This window comes from Bidens hawaiensis, unplaced genomic scaffold (assembly GCF_021521415.1).
Source record: "Bidens hawaiensis isolate Kalapana, Puna unplaced genomic scaffold, B.hawaiensis_p1.1 tig00012615_1, whole genome shotgun sequence".
In the NCBI taxonomy this organism is placed as follows: Eukaryota; Viridiplantae; Streptophyta; class Magnoliopsida; order Asterales; family Asteraceae; genus Bidens; species Bidens hawaiensis.
In genome coordinates, this window is record NW_027492038.1 from 229,136 (window position 1) to 241,952 (window position 12,817).

General features: G+C 35.0%; 1 pseudogene across 1 annotated transcript; it reads right to left on the reverse strand.

Moving 5' to 3' along the window:
* Positions 1–1,379: 1,379 nt before the first annotated feature.
* LOC143541610 (RNA demethylase ALKBH10B-like) lies at positions 1,380–7,632 on the reverse strand (annotated as a pseudogene). Its single transcript, XR_013136779.1, has 7 exons — positions 7,224–7,632; positions 5,143–5,273; positions 4,535–4,652; positions 4,266–4,382; positions 2,189–2,304; positions 1,825–1,979; positions 1,380–1,745 (listed from the first exon to the last, which is right to left on the reverse strand). The product of XR_013136779.1 is annotated as an RNA demethylase ALKBH10B-like (transcript).
* Positions 7,633–12,817: the final 5,185 nt, after the last annotated feature.

Below are 12,817 nucleotides of genomic sequence, written 5' to 3' on the forward strand. Positions count from 1 at the left end.
ATATATATATAGATAAAAGATAGAATATAATAATTACTTAACGTACATTAGGTACAAAAATACCTATTTTCATGAATTTATCCATGAAATCACATCACATGATCTCGAAATCGTCAGTATATATCCAATTAAGAAGCAGTTTATCGAAGAAACATATTTGGTGTTGAGGTATTTTTGCCTATAAGAAAATCCAACAAGTATTTATCCTACATGGGCTGGCTTATTACTATTATTGTTATTTAGTAATAACAGTAAAAAAGAAAAGAAAAGGAAAAGAAAATATATATACGGGTTTCATCATCTGTTAACACACCAAATCAAATTGGTGTTTTGTGTTTTTATTTGTTTTGTGTGGCTTTGGTCAAAGCCTTGTGTGGGCCTCACGTAAAGAAAGAAATTAAGAAAGGTTTCGTTAGTTTCCACATCAAATCAAAGTTTTGTGTGCTCCCAGTTTTTGGTGCGAAGATGAGAGACGTTTCAGAGATCGATTTATTTACTCGTCGGTGATATCTTTTACTTCGTTACTTTTTTTTTTGTTTCATATACATGAAGATTGTTTTGTTTTAAGTATATGATTTATGTATGCCTCTAGTTTTACCTAGAGAAGACTTTGTATTATTATTATTGGTGATAGTGGATTTGAAGCGTCTCTGGTAGTCCCGTGGTTTTTACTCTTGCCTTGAGAGGTTTTCCACGCTAAAATTTCGTGTTCCTTTTAGCATTTAAATTATACCCTATCTGTTTGCATCCTCATTGGTTCATTCGGGTCTGGAAAAAGTTTAGCCAAACGAAGATTAATTCCGTATTTTTGTTTACCGTTCGTGGCTAGGTGGTCGTTTTTCCCAACATATGGATCGTTAATCGATCAATTTTTTACTGTTTTTCCGAAAAACCTTTTCTGAGCATATTATGGATTTTTAGCGTATTTTATGAAAAACTAATATGGATTTGAGCGTATTGGATTTTAACATTGAGCGTTTTTTTTTTGTTTTCGGCTTGAGCGTTTTGTAAAATGGCTTGAGCGTGATTCGCGTGCCTATTGTACGCTAAGCGATTATTGTATGATAACTTTACCTACATACATAACACATAAAATCTTATATAGCATGTGACATCGAGAGATACATATTGATTGGTACGAGGGGTTGGATGTTGCACTAATGGTATTTATACTGTTTGTTAAACCGATTGACCAAGTTTGACCCTTTTAAAGTACTGAGAATTGGCAGAAACAGTCCCTGGAGTTTAATATATTGATAATTGACACTAGGTGTTAATACCTCAACTCACAGTTTTAAGCTTACAGCTGATTGCTACTACTCTTAACCAATTAGTAAAAGAAGACATAAATAAGCAAGATATTACTTGACCACATGTGGTTAGTGGTTAGTGCCCAAGCCAGATGTGGGGTCCACATCGCCTGGTTCAGCTGAGGATTCAACCGTGAGAAGACGTCCTTTTTGGGCTCGAGGTAGATGTTTTTGTGGTTTCCTAGACCCAACACTGCACGGTAAGAAAACCCCGGTCCCATCACGAGGCAGACATTCTGGGGTCAAGACCATTGGGTGGACGGGGCTAACATCAGCGGTTGTGGTGGACCCCATTCAGTTGGTGATGAAAACGAGTTCTTTTCGCACGAGTGTGTAAAGACTTTGAAAAATGTGATGCTCGTTAGCTTAGTTGGAGATTGACATATGGCGTGTCTAGCCACGTCAGCACTGTTTCCCCTCATCACCAAGAGCGACCTGCGAGTTATATAAGGCTCGGTTAAGGAACATTTTAACGGGTTGAAGCTCGAGACAAATTGTATTAAATGTTTATCACCCTTCATTGAGAGTAAATGTGAGTGGTCCTTTATAGTTCCCTTTTTTATCGCATACTAAAGCATGCCCGAAAGCCATTGTTGTTTTTGAGAGAATAAGTGTCGAGATTGGCTCGTCGACATGAGGTGGCTTCAAAAACGGTTGTGAAAACTCCTCCTACATATATGCAACAGACTTTGTTATGAATTAAAAGTTTGTTACATCAAAGAATAAAAAAAGCTATTCATTACATATAATGATTAAAAACATAATATATATGTGGCAAAAAAAGGTGACGTGGCAATGCTGCGATGGTTTTTTCATTGTTATATATCAACTGCATTGTAACCAAATAAAAGTTGGTTTAAGTTTTGATGCGAATGTACCCTGTCAAAAAAGTTTACGATGCAGCTGTTTGGTCGTCTGTCTTCAGAAATCAAACGATACTTAATCAGGTGGCCGATGACACTTTCAAGAGGAGCTGGAATTGGCTCAATATGACCTGTAGATATGTGTTAATAACTAAGGGACTACATTATTAAAATGTGATAAAATGAGTGTGTCATCTCGGTCGGGTAACAGGTCAAAATTTATAATGTTTTAAAAAGAGTTAATGGCCATTTTCGTCCCTGTGGTTTGCTACTTTCACCACTTCAATCCAAAGTTTGAAATTTTGTCAATTTAGTCCTTATAGTTTTAAACATTAGCCAATTATGTCCCCCCGTCTAACGGCATCCAACTATGCCGTTAGTTTAAGGGGTATTTTTGTCTTTCTCCTGTTTATTTTTAGTTAATGGTCATTTTCGTCCCTGTGGTTTGATACTTTTGCTACTTTAGTCTAAAGTTTGAAATTTTGTCAATTTTATGTTTAATTTAATTCAGTTTTTTTTTTGTTTATTTTTTTTTGCTACTTCAGTCAATGATGAAATTCATTGGTAAAGTGGTCAGGGTAATTCCCTAAAATCGAATAATACTGAAAAAACTAAAATTGTTTCTTTGATTAATGCATAATAGTTAGGGTTTAGGGATTAACATATCCTAGCAAACAATTGGGTCGAAATCAACATCAAGAGGTCGAATATCTCGCATTTCCATGTTTGCTCAAGAAATCGATGTACTAAATCGCATGTGTGTTCTTCAAATCGTGGTATTGTTATTGAATTCGTCGAATTCAACCATAGAGTTGTTGTCGATTTGAAGAATTCAAGAACAACACCACGATTTGAAGAACATACATGCAATCTAGTGTATCGATTTCACCATAGGGGAGAGTTTATGAAATGTCTAGAAACTAAATACGAGGGGGGTGATTATTGTTGTCGACAAAGTAAATGTAGACCTGTTTTGGTCAATGCTCGATGGTTTTGGGCTTGGTGATGGTTGGGTAAAAGTTAGTTAATTTTATATATTAATTAGTTTATTTTAGTTAAATAAATGAACGAACATTGGTACTTGAAGCATTGTTATGTGTTTTGGGGAACTTGGAAGTTTTGGAGGTTATCGAGGATATTTACAGGCTTGGAATGAAAGCTTGGAAGTGAGAGATTGGAAGTGCATACATCACGAGACATTCAAGAAGATAAAATAATAATTTTGGTGAAATTGAATCTTCGCGATACGCGAAGATGCAGGAGGGGCAACTTCGCGATACGCGAAGTTGCAGAATTCAGGAACGACTATTTTGTCCTTCACGATACGCGAAGAAGCAGGTCAGGACATCTACGCGATACGCGAAGATGCTTAAAGTCGGCAAAAATTAGGGTTTGCACTATATAAACGATTTTTCGAACCTCTTCGGAATATTATGACTTCCAGAGGCAGAAGAGGTGATCTAGGGTTAAATTCGACGAACTCAAGAACAATACCACGATTTGAAGAACACACATGCGATTTAGTGCATCGATTTCTTGAGCAAACATGGAAATGCGGGATATTCGACCTCTTGATGTTGATTTCAACCCAGATGTTTGCTACGATATGTTAACTCTAAACCCTAACTATTATGCATTAATCAAAGAAACGATTTTAGTTTTTTCGATATAGTTCGGTTTTAGGGAATTACCCTAACCACTTTACCAATGAATTCCATCATGGACTTAGGTAGCAAAAAAAAAAAAACCGAATTCAGTTAAACATAAAATTGAAAATTTTTCAAACTTTAGACTGAAATAGCAAAAGTATCAAACCACAGGGACGAAACTGACCATTAACTAAAAATAAACAGAAGAAAGACAAAAATACCCCTTAAACTAACGGCATAGTTGGATGCCGTTAGACGGGAGGACGTAATTGGCTAATGTTTAAAACTATAAGAACTAAATTAACAAAATTTTAAACTTTGAACTGAAGTGGCAAAAGCAGCAAACCATAGGGACAAAAATGGCCACTAACTCTTTTAAAAATAATGATTTTATGAAGTAAAAATACATTTTGGTCTAGTATTCATATGCCAAAACTACTTACTGTTTTGTGATTTATTTGCAACTCCTCCTTTTATCTGGCCAAAAGTGGGAGCTCCAAACTGAATAAGTTCTCTCTTGATCGTTTTTGACTGCTTGTCGTACGATACATAAGTGTCGCCTAATAACATCAAATCATAACATGAAATAGTCAAGATGGGACTTGCAGCCTTGCAATAATTTGAAATTATTTAAACATCCAAACAAGCATATAAAAACTCTCATAATACACTTTTAAGGAAGGGTTATAGAGATCACGAAGCTCGAATCCACCTGAAAATTCTCCGCTTTGGCCAGCATTTTGGAGTATACTGACATAGTCATTTAACCGAGCTAACTCGGTGGTGGAGAGTATGTTCTCATACAACTTCAAGCCTCTTACAACGTTCACCTATTATTCAATGGGTTAATTTAGGTTATGTTTTTATCTCAAACATGTCAAATAAAATTGACAGTGAATGAAACTATGTAAGTAAACTTTTTAAAGGACCTGATATGTAAATCAGCTATGTTTAAAAGACAAAATTTATATTTCTGTCAAAAACATTAGCTAAAAAGGGACATGTCAATTGTCAAATAGTTAAACCAGTCAACGGGTTGAAAGTTTTAAGTTTTAACATGTATACTTGGAAAAATATTATCTAAATAGGTTGAGTTAGTCTAACAAGTCAAATACAAAGTTCACAAGCATTGCAGTTACTTATAAATGGGTCGATTTGGTTTATGTTTTACACGAAACAAGTCAAGCAAAAAAGATTAGCTAAAAAAGGGACAAGTCATATGGTTCAAAAAAAAATGTCAATCCGACCCGACCCGACCCGACTCATCCATGATCAAGTTTTAGAAATATAAAATATTATATTAAGAAAAAAAAAATTCACCATATGCCCTTCTACACACTCTTTGGCTATGAACCCTTTTGTCATCTTGATCTGAGCCCTCCTAGTCTCCCAATCTTCAACATTTGAACATATCTTAATGTTTTCTACCAATGGCTGCACTTCTTCAGATTCTACAAAATATTTAAAATTAACATCTAGTTTTTAATTAAGCAAATAAGAAACTTAGAATTAATACCATGGGTGAGAGTATTTGAGTTACATAATTATTAAATTTTTATTAAATCCACAAAATAAAATAAAATCTATAAATGCAGTTTTGTTCGTTTTTATTTCTTGCAAACCAAAACCAAACTGTAGATTCGGCTTTTACAAAAACATAAACCCAAGCTGTCGGTTTTTGTTTCAGTTAGGTATTTTACAGTATAGTTATTTAGGGTTTTTGGTTTCTAATCAATTTGTCTGGTTTCATGAGCACCCCTCACGTTGGTAATTGATAATTAGAATATGTAAGCGTGATTAAACACTCAACTTAGGAATAACCTCACCAACTTTACCGATCCAGCAAAATAACTCAAAAACTGGATCAAATTCTCATAACCCTAATCATAAACGCACAACGGGTTAATAAAATAATAATAAAAATCAATCGTTATCTAATTGATTTAAACTAAACGAACCCGACCTTCATAACTCAAAACAGGCGCGATCCCTAACCCATTAACTCCGGCTTGAGAATCAACGCATTGCTAATTAATAACCCCTACATGCATGCATGCATGCAATCAACAATCAACAGTACTTCTATAATAAAATTTTATGTACTTAATTTATGTAGCACCGCAAAACATTTAAAGATACTCTGCACTTGTCATCTTTTGTTAACTGTTCAAATTTTAATTTCCAACATATTAATATTTTCCCAAAAGACTGGATTAAGTTGCTACATCATCCGAGTGACTGCAATTAATTAATTACCACAACAGTTGGAAAGTAAATAAATAATCACACATATCAAGAATACTGAAATGCCTGTCGGTCAGCTATACCGATATCGAAAAGGGGTTTATCGAAAATAATGATGGAAGATATGAATGAATGTAAACGCCCCGATCTAGCTCGTGTTTGGCTCATTTTAGTAGCATGTTTGAAATTGAGTTTGAAGTTTGAAAAATATTTATTGGCTTATTAATTCTTTTAAAAATCCATTTTAAAATAATAAGATTTGGGCTTTTGAAAAACTGTTTTTTAACGCTTTTAAAAGGCTAAAATAAAAAAAGTTAACTGTTAAACACATTTTAATTTATTGGCTTTTTGAAAGCACCAACCAATAAGCATTTTTCAAGCTCAATCCCAAGCATGCTTAGTATTTCTGGTTTTTTTTTTCTAAGCTTGAATTTAGCTCATTTTAATTTTTATTTATTTATTTATTTATTTTTATCTAAGTTGGAGTTTACCTCAGTTTAAGCTTGAGCTCAGTTTGTAAGTTGAATTTTCAAGCTTTTGTGTTACTTTTATCTATTAATTAATTTTTATATACTTCGATAAAAACATTAAACGAACCTAAGCCTCAACTAGACACGAGCTCGACTCATTTCGAGGTTTTTTTTAAGCTCGAGCTCGGCTCGTAAGTCTTTTTTTCGAGATCAGACTCGACTTGTTTATTATTTTTTTAATTCACTTACATACATTTTAATTATTTTTTGTATAGTTTGAGAAGAACACTAAACGAGCCTACGAGTCGTTTTTTTAAGCTTGGGCTCAGCTTGTTTGTGTTTTGAGAAGAACCTCAATCGAGCCAAAGGTCGCCTCGAGTTCGGTTATGTAGTGTGAAAATAATACGAATAAGTCTAAAATACGTAAAATTTAAAAAAAACACATAAATTGTTAAGGCTCGACGAGTGTAAATGAGCTTTTTATAGCTCGGGCACAATAACTGTACGAGCTTTATTTGAGAGCCCGAGCTTGAGAAACCCCAGCTCATTTTGATTAGTTCACGAGCAGCTCGTCTCATTTACACGTTCCCAACCACATGCAATAATATTTTGAATCAAAATAAACAAATATGCAGTAATATTGAAAAATTTGTTTGTTAATAATAATAACAATAATAATAATAATACCTGCATCAATTACCTCACTCTTTGGTGAATCAAATTCGTTAACAACCTCATCCTCACCACTTCGATTACAATCATTATCGATATCTTTAACCGCAACTTTCCGAAGCTCATGTGTGACGCTAGCGATTGAATAATACTTCTGCATGTGAAGAACCGGGATCCAGTTCATCCGACGCCGGTGTACAGCATTGAACATCGGCTCGTACTGATCACCGTCGTCTAATTTAGACAGGTGATCACACAACGCGTCAATGATCGCGTTCGCTGCAGCAAACTCGCCTTGGAACCAGGCGATGTTCACGTAGTTGGCGAACGCGTGTGATGTCTCCCACCTTGTTGGATACCAGGCAGAAGACTCCAATAAGGCGGGAGAGACATCAGAAGACGTGTTGGCCCATTGTATTCTCATGTTTATGTTTTCGGCTAGCAAACAGAAGTTATAGTAATTTGCTGAGATTTTGGAGAGTTTAGAGAGTGAAAGATGGTGATGAATTATAATGAAGAAGATGTGTGAGTATATATACTAGTTTAGTTTATATGTTCGTGTGATAAATGGGTTGAAAAAATAATTTTTAAAGCATATTAATCAATATTTTAAAAACTAGTATGTACCGGCCGGTTGGTTAAACCGGATTTTCGTAAGGCAGCCAGTATTTAGAGCCAGGTATTTTTGGACGGTTTGATAGAACATCGTACCGCAGGTCTTTTTAAAAATACCGATTTAAACCGGCAAACCGGTTTTTGTAGGGCCAATATTATATATTGTTTTTAGGATTGTATATGTCGTTCTAGTTTGCTTTTAGTCGGTTTATTACGTACTCGATACGTTTATTTTGTATGTTTATTATGTAAACTTTGGAGAAATTGGGACCCTATTTAAAGAGTTACTTAACCCATTTCTCCAACTCCAATTTTTTCTCATTCAAGAAACACTTTTGGGAAATAAACTTTCTCTCTCCATCTTCTTTCTCCTTTCTAGCAAATAAACCAAACAAAACTAAGATCCGAGATCCGAGTGTCGTTGGTGATTTCCGCTAACCAACAACACGGATTGATCCGAGTCAAGTCTTGAGATCCATCTAGAGGACCTACAAGTGGTATCAGAGCTTTCGGCTCGACTTTTTATGGTTTTCGGGTCAAACTTTTCGGATTTTGATCTTAGTTTTTGTTGGATTTGAGGTTGATTTCGTGTTATTTATCTCTTTTGGAGTCCCTTTCACCTTAGAAATACATGAGAATCACTAAATCTAAGTTTTTAGTATTTTAAATTTTTGTGTATGTGCTCAGATTAGGCTTAAAAACTCAGATCTAGGCCGATTTATTAATTTTTAGACTAAAGTCTTTTTGACGTTTTGGAAGTTTGGGTGTTATATTCTCACAAAAAAAAAATTCGCATCGGGTACTGTAGCAGTCGCTTCCGAGGTACTGTAGCAATCTCAGGGGGGGGGGGGGTACTGTAGCAATCGCTTCGCACGGGGGTACTGTAGCAATCGTTTCGCTTCGCACGGGTACTATAGCAATCGCTGCGCACGAGGTACTGTAGCAATCGCTTCGCACGGGTATTGTAGCAAATCGTTTCGCACGGGTATTGTAGCAATCGTTTCGCTTCGCACGGATACTGTAGCAATTGCTTCGCATCGGGCACTATAGCGACTCAGCGCTGTAGCAACTCGGTACTGTAGCAAAAAAAAAAGAAAACATAACCGAGTTATAAAAAAAATGTCTTACGAATCTGAGCTTGGAGGAAATCTGGATATGGGAGAAAGCCGAAAGAAAATATTAAAAGAAGAATTCGACATGTTTATACATATTAAAGGAGAATCAGTTGCCTCTCTCATCAACAGATTTGAGTCACTCGTCTCCAAAATGAGTAGTGTCGGTATCATCAATGGTTTGTTTGAGATCAACATGAAGTTGTTGAATTCACTACCTTACACATGGAACATCAATGTGGTTACCATCAAAAGAACCACAAATCTGTATACCATGACACTCTCAGAGTTGGCTTCTACCATTAAGTCTTTTGAAATAATGGAAGATAAGCTCCAAATAAACAATCAGTCCAAAGAAAATAAAGTTGGGTCAAGTAATAAAGTTTGGACAAGTGCTGTCGGTAAAAGCAGTCATGCATGTCCTATCATTCCCGACACATCACCAGTCGATGAGATAAATCACAATATGTGCACTCAAGCTTGCATAAATAAGGTTACATATTATAGATATCTTCAGGACGAAGTTTTGAAAGAAAATGCAAAACTTCATCAATTAAATGCTGAATATGTAAATGCTGACAAGATCTACGTTGAAAAGATTAAAACTCATCATGATGATGTAGCAAATCTTAAACTTAAAATTTTTCAAAAAGAGCATAATGTTATTTATTATAAAAACATAATTAATGATTTAAAAGATGAACTTGAAAAGTTAAAACTTGAAGTTTCTGACAAAAAGGAAAAAGAAAAGCAAGTTGAAAGATTTGAAGCATCATCTGAGAAATTAGATGATCTTATTGGAGCCCAGAGAAGTACTAAAGTTAAAGCGGGGCTGGGGTATGATTACACTGCTGTACCACCACCATTCAATGATAACTACACCAGCTTGCCCCACTTTAGCTATAATACTTTTCCAGAGGAAGAAATGGAATACGGGGTTGGTAGAATACCAAAGCCTGTGAAATTTGTTTCTACTGCCTCTCAAACTGCTGGTCCAGTCCCATCATCTGATAAATCTGACATCAATGTGTCTTGTGTAGCAGGTGATGTAAATCGTGGTGAATGTGGGACGGTTAACCTGGGTTGTAAGCTAAAAAGAAAGTTAGAACCACGTTTTGAATCATGTGTGGATCTAACCAAAACTATTAACAATCCAGTTTGTAATAAAGTTTGTGAATCCATGTTGGAAAGTTTAAAGTCAGGGTCAAATTATGTATTTTGTGAAAATTCAAGTGATGATAGTTGTACAAACATTTGCAATGAAAATGAATGCTTTTCTTCTGACTCAGATTATGAAACCGTTTGTGATGAAACTTTTGTTGAAAAATGTGTCAATGAAAGTAGACCTGTTGAGGTGAACATATCAAGTTGTTCATCATCAAGTTGTGAGACTGAGGATAATTCAAGTAAAAGCAAAATTTTTGAAAATGAAAAGGCAAGTACTTCTTGTAAATATGTTCCACCAAATAAACGATCATTTTCTCAAACAACCAATCAATTTAGAAATCCTCAGCCATACAACTTCTATGATAACAACTACTATGGTCATTATCAACAAAATTTTGTTGATCCATATTACACAAATGTGTTTTATAATCATGTTTCTTTCCAATGATCATCTTTCCCACCACACCAACCACATTATAGTTCAGATGAGTTCTTTGGCACTCCCAGGAGAAAGTTTTGTTTTGTGTGTGGTCACTCTTCTCACCTTGCAAGACATTGCAAGCACTGGTTCAAGCAACAGCTTGATATTCAAAGGCGGCTTAGTCAGTCCCCAAAAGAAGCTTTTAGTAGCCCTGATTCAAGGACTGATCAAGCTGATAGTGAACCTAGTGAAATGGATGTGAGATCCAAGGTTAATAAAGTAAAACGCAAAAAGAAACCTTTTTGGAAAACCAAGAAGGATAAAATCAAAAAGGATCTTAAGACTGTAAAGTCTGAGGATTCACCAAAAACAATTTCAAAAACAAGAAAAGAAAAGTCCAAAATTGTCAAAACCAAGGAACAAGTTTTTACTTGGATTCCTAAGGACCGCTCTTCATCAAGTGAGGCTCCAACAAGAAATAAATGGTTTTCAGGAAATAAAATCAAGTTTGGTCGATTTATGGTTGACCTTCCCGGGACAAAAGTATCCTGGGAACTCATGTCTATTTGAACGTTTAGTGCATGCAGGGTCAATCAAGGAGGACTATCAATAGTATTAGGTACTTAGATAGTGATTGCACCCGGCATATGATGGGAGACGAACTCTTGCTATTTGATGCTAAACCATTTGATGGCGGATTCGAGTCTTTCATAAGCTACATGGGAGGACAAACTTCATGGAAGGGAAGCCTTGTTTAAATGGTTCAACAACAACTTTTCGAGCGTTTCTCAAACCAACCTCGTTCAACTGCTTCTCTCAAGTGATGGATCCAGCATCAGCTGGTGGATCTCGGTTTGAATCTCTTCAACTTTGTCATACAATGTGATAATGCTTGCTTAAGATAGTCCATCTGATAACAACTTTGCTGACCTTTTCACTAAAGCCATAGATCATGCCCGATTTGAATTTCTGGTCGAATCGCTCGGCATGATCAATTTTGATTAAAACAACCTATCTATCTTTTTGTATATAAAATTGTAAATATTTTTCAAATATATCACAATTTTAGAGGGAGAAATTGAGTTAAGTTTAACTCACCAAAAAGATTTTCAACTTGCTTTCAAGAAAAAGTAAAACGAGTCATTTGACTTAACAAAAAGATTTTACTCCTATTAAAGAAAAATTTCAAAAATTCAAAAAGTATTATCCCGCTTAGAGGGAGCTCCTTCGTAGAGGGAGTCGGATATTTAAAATTTTCAATTAAGAATTGATCCGACCATGTGAAAAATGATAGTACATTGGTATGCAATGATCTTAGCGCATGAAAATAGTAGATCAAAAGTCCACAAAATCATTCACAGATGTGTAGGTAGGCTTGACAAACAAGTAAGTGTCGGGTGATATAAACCTAAATTCCTGCCGGTACTAGTGGATATACGATTGTGAAGCGGTTACATGATTCCGTGAAGTCATATTCATGAAGACAGAAATGTAATTATACATGTCATACCCAAGCCTCTCTTTACCTGATCACAGTTGTCTTATGAAATAAGTGTCAATTTTTAATCTTTATTTGAGTCAAGAAAAGCCTCATAGAAAGGCAAGAAAAAGAAAAACAAAAGAGTCAAGAAAAGAAAAAGAAAAACAGAAAAACAAAAGAAAAATCTCAAAAAAGAGTCCATCTTAGGATTTTAACTTCTGTTTTGTTTCTTCATTTATTTTGATTCAAGCCTTGGACTTTCTCTGTTTGTAGTCATACAAGACCTGATTGTTAAGGTCCTGAATCTTCTGCTTTCTTTTAATCTTTCTAGATTGAGTCAAGTGTGCAAAAATAAATCATAAAGTGTCAAGTATGTTAATAAGAGTACTGTGATCAAGTAAGAAAGGTTTAAGTCAAGTTGAGGTGATATGTCAACACAAAGTAAGCCCGAGATATGATGGAATCAGTAACATGTCTGATTAAGTGAGGACCACATAAGCACCGTGCCTAATTGTACTTTAAACGTATCACTTTGGAATCAAAACACTTGTCAGGTTAAACAAATGGACGATATCTACAGTCGGTGATGAAATGTGACATAATAATATCAAAATGGAAACGCGATCTAGGGCTTTGCAAATCAATATGATTCCATGTTGTGATCTTTCTCACAAAAATATTAAAATCGTTAGAAAATTCTGTAAATATTATTGATATATAATATTAATTTCATCTTTACTCATATCTTTTATTGTTTATTTTGATTTTGTTTTATTTTAGTTTCAACTTCAAAATGTTATGCATATATTTTCGT